The sequence below is a fragment of the Bubalus bubalis genome, chromosome 8 (genome assembly GCF_019923935.1).
Source record: "Bubalus bubalis isolate 160015118507 breed Murrah chromosome 8, NDDB_SH_1, whole genome shotgun sequence".
Lineage (NCBI taxonomy): Eukaryota > Metazoa > Chordata > Mammalia > Artiodactyla > Bovidae > Bubalus > Bubalus bubalis.
The window spans coordinates 22939587-22944454 of record NC_059164.1 but is presented as its reverse complement, the minus strand read 5'-3'; positions in this window follow the sequence as shown (position 1 = coordinate 22944454).

Here is a 4868-nt window from a genome sequence, read left to right as displayed (position 1 = left end):
TCAAGTAATAAATTTATATTCAATCAAAGTTTTATTTTGGACATATGTTACTTGAAAGGAACAGTCTAAGGAATTATTAAAAACCTTTTAATTTCATGTTCCCATGAAATAAAATACCTAGAATCACATCTTACTATGATAAAATATATATATTTGAGTTTGAATAGGATTTATCAATGACCTTAGTTGTTTAAAAAAATGGTAACATAGGAAATGTTAAATTTTGAATAGTGATTTTTGATGCTTTTGGCAAAATATGGTCCCAGACAAATATGCCTTACAGAAAAATATTGTTGTAGTTCCAGAAGAAAATATTTAACTTTATACATTTGTTGATATGATCTGCTTTATTGGACAAGAAAAAAAACGCAACTGAAAATTTTATGTATTTCTTCTGAAAAGTATTGTTGCTCAGTCGTGTCCGACTCTTTGCAACCCCATGGGCTGTAACCCGCCGGGTTCCTCTGTCCATGGAATTCTCCAGGCAAGAATACTGGAGTGGGTTGCCGTTTCCTACCCCAGAGGATTTTTCCACCCCAGGGATCAAACCAGGGTCTCCTATATTGCAGGCAGATTTTTTTTTTTTTAAACCATTGAGCCACCAAGGAAGCCCATCTATGAGGGAGACTCAAGCCTTATTATCTGCTCATCTATTTCAGTCAGCCCAACTCCAATGCCTAATAGTCTTTACTCTAGGGCTCTTCTTGCTGTTTTCCTCTCTTGGATGTCATTTCTAAAACTGCATTTAAAAATCCTCTCAGGGACTTTTGGGCATGGACAACATATTCATATTTTTAACCAATTTGAAATTGTGTGTATGTTGAGGAGGTACAGAAAACATGCAGAACCTCCATGGGTTCTGTGTCGCTAATCGCATCCGTGAGCATTAACACTTTTGCCTACGCGGGTCCTTGTGTGTTGTGTTCAGGTTTATATACGCTGTAGCTGGGCACTGCTACTGCTAAGTCACTTCAGTCGTGTCCGACTCTGTATGACCCCATAGACGGCAGCCCACCAGGCTCCCCCGTCCCTGGGATTCTCCAGGCAAGAACACTGGAGTGGGTTGCCATTTCCTTCTCCAATGCATGAAAGTGAAAAGTGAAAGTGAAGTCGTGTCCGACCCTCAGCGACCCCATGGACTGCAGCCTTCCAGGCTCCTCCATCCATGGGTTTTTCCAGGCAGGAGTACTGGAGTGGGGTGCCATTGCCTTCTCCGTAGCTGGGCACAGAGGCCGTAAAAACAGTAGAGGAGAGAAAAGACAAGGCACAGATGTTTCGTTCATGGCTTGTTTGTTTGGGTTCTGTCTAGGCGTATCGTATGGATTATTTCATTTCATTTTTGCAACAATGCTATGAAGCTGGTATTAATCATCATCCTAGTTTACAAATGAGATAACATATGTTACGTGTATCAGATGTTTTAGAGAACATACATAATATATATATATATCTTAATGTCATGGAAGAAAGAACACTGCCACTCTTGCCAGGCTTTCTGCTCTGTTAAATTTTTCTCAGAATTTGAGTATTGCATAAAGAAGATTTTAAGTGGAGAAAAACAATTTTACCACCAAGGTTAAGAATAAAACACTTAAGGGAGTTTTGGACATTTCACAAATCACTAACTTTATGTTTCCAAAATAAGTGCAAGTGATTATTTTAACATGGAGGCTAACTCTTTGTAACATGCAGGAAAAAGATCTGATTTATTACTATTTCTTTCATACTGTGGAAAATACATATTCATCACCTACTTGATTGGCACAGAATAAAATGCATGGAACATAAATATTAGGAAGTAGTCTAGCTTTGAAGACTTAAAATTTGATGAGTAAGATGACTTTATATCATTACATATGATATAAAGTATGCACATAGAATGCTAGAAAAGCATGCGAGAAGAACATTTGAAGGCTTGAAGTCATCTGGGGCTTCCCTGGTGGCTCAGACAGTAAAGAATCTGCCTGCAGTGCAGGAGACCCGGGTTTGATCCCTGGGTTAAGAAGATCCCCTGAAGCAGAGCATGACAACCCACTCTAGTACTCTTGCTTGGAGAATTCCATGGACAGTGGATCCTGGTGGGCTTCGGTCCATGGGGTCGCAAAGAGTTGGACCCAACTGAGCAACTGAGCATGCTTCTACAAATCCCACAAATAGAATGGTTTTACTTTAATCATTCTCTATCCTGGTGTAATACTACTAGAATATTCCACAAGTTTTATTGGCCTGGAAACTTGGACACCTGAGTAATGATTTGAACAGGATGATACAGAATGATAGAAGGAGAGTTTCCCAAAGGGAAATCTACATCTGCTTGCAAAAGAGGGTGGAAAGGATGCTGAGCAGGCAGATGAGCCTGACCTTTGCTTACATGCAACCCTAAATTGTGATCTTTTCCTTCTTGGTTCCTCTTCTTCTTCCTTTCATGTTTTATTTAGGGGGGCAGAAGAATGTTCTGTATAGACAAGTCAAAGTTAAGCAGGACATTTAAGGACTGAGAAAAGGAACAGAAAGTGCCCGCTAGAGATACTTGTCTGCCATTCCCCAAGTCCCTGCTGTTATAACACAGAGAAGCTTCCCAAGATTTTCTTTCTCTTTATCCTCCTCTCCATTCTGCTCCTAAGATATGTCCGTATTCATTCAGGTGGAGTACTTTACTTGTGATTTTGATCCAATTTAACCAATTTTTACAGGAACTGTTCTACATCAGTTTCCTTCATTTTCATTTGTACAATTCCCAGCTGGTGTACTCAGGCTTGCCCTTTGCAGAGAAAGCAAAACAAATCTTTCCTTCAATCTTAATACCCTCTCAATCCGTCTCTCTTTTTCTCCTCATTGCTTTCTCTCTCTCTCTTTTTACTCTATACCTGCTAGGTTCATTTTCTTGTCCCTATTTTTCACCTACACTTTGGTGTCTGATACTGAATACTCCATAGGTTGTTTTTAAAAAGCTAACTAGCAAATAAAATTGTTTTGTGTATGTCCTTACTCTTTTTACTCTCATATTCCCTGTATTTTCAGAAAGCACCAGATGGAAACTTTCTTCTCTTTTGTTTTTCAAGCACTCCGTGTGTGGTTACCCTCCTACCTCTGATAGCTACTTCTCTGTCTCTGGTATGATATTTCTTACCTTCCCCACCTCCAAAATATGTGTGTTTTCTAAGCTGTTTTTCAACCATTTTTTTTTTTCATTCCGCTAAACATTTCATGTTTAGACCTCAGCTAAATGTATAGGTGTAAGTGTGACTTCTCCACTAAAAACTTTATTTCTAACTTTTGCTTAGGTCCTTCACTTACTATCTTGCTGTTGCCTCAACCATACCAAAATGGAACTTGCTTCCCAGCAAGTCAGATCCATGGAAAATAGTGACACCTCTATTCTTGCTAAGAATATCACCTTTGTTTTCTTATCAATCCTCTTATTAATAATTTATGGAGATGCTCCTCATCACTCAACCTCTGGCTCTGAAAAATCCCTCTTCTCAGTTTTATAGTCAATAGTTCCTGACTGGCTGCACATTTATCTTTTGCCTGATTAGCATTTCTCAGGATGAATCCTATAGCCTTGCTACTCAAAGTATGGTTGAGAGACCAGCTATATAGGTCTCATCAGGTAATTTTTTGCTTGTCTGTTTTTCAAATTTATTTTTAATTGAAGGATAATTGCTTTACAGTGTTTTGTTGGCCTCTGCCATACCGCAACGTGAATCAGCCGTTAAGTATACATGTGTCCCCTCCCTCTTGAGGCTCCCTCCCCCGACCTCCATCCCACTCTCTAGTTTGTCACTGAGCACCAGGTGGAGTTCCCTGTGTTATGCAGTAATATCCCACAATTATCTGTTTTACATATAATAATGTATATGTTTCAATGCTACTCTAGAATGATGAGTCTTCAGACCCTACTGAATTAGAACCTACATTTTTAATAAGATCCTTTTTTTGGTAGCTCAGATGGTAAAGAATCCTCCTGCAATGCAGGAGACCCAGGTTCAATCCCTGGGTCAGGAAGATCCCCGGGAGAAAGGAATGGCAGCCCACTCCAGTATTCTTACTTGGGAATCCCATGGACTGAGAAGCCTGGTGGGCTACAGTCCATGGGGTTGCAAAGCGTCAGACACAACTGAATGACTAACACTTCATTTTCTGTCAAATATGAGTTCCATGAAATTTTTTGGAGAGAGACAGGCACTCAGCAATGGGGAAGGAGGAAAGTAAAGAGGGAAGGAGGAGGAAGGAAAGAAGAGATGAGTAGGGAAGTGGAGGGGAAGGAAAGAAGAGATGAGTAGGGAAGTGGAGGGGAAGGAAAGGAAGCAGAAGACAGAAGAGAGAGTACCAATTGTTTTTCCTCTTAAATATTCACGGTGTGATTAGCTGCTTAAAGCCTTACATAAAGAAAGAATATTTTGCACATAATATACTTTAGAGGTCTTGTAAAGAGCATATATTTTTTTTAAATTTTATTTTATTTTTAAACTTTACAGAATTGTATTAGTTTTGAGCATATTGAACACTGGTCTAATTCACTGACTCCCTCATTTTCTGTTTCATATGGCATTATTGCTCTTATTCATGATTATCAAACCTAACTATAAACACTTATGTGACTGTTTTGTGTGAACACTTTTAGTCAAAAAAATGCATGTAATAGCTTTATTATATTATTTTTACACAAAGATTTTTTTTGGTCTGGAATTATATGGTAGGATATTTTTAGAAAAAAATTTCTTGATAGACATTATCTTATTTGAGGTGCTACTGAGTCTTTGAGACTCTTTCGTGATTCATTTAAAACCTACAGAGTTCATCCTGCTGTTGATGTAATATAAATTTTATTTTTCTCCTTGGTTAAAAAAAATACCCTCAGTGTG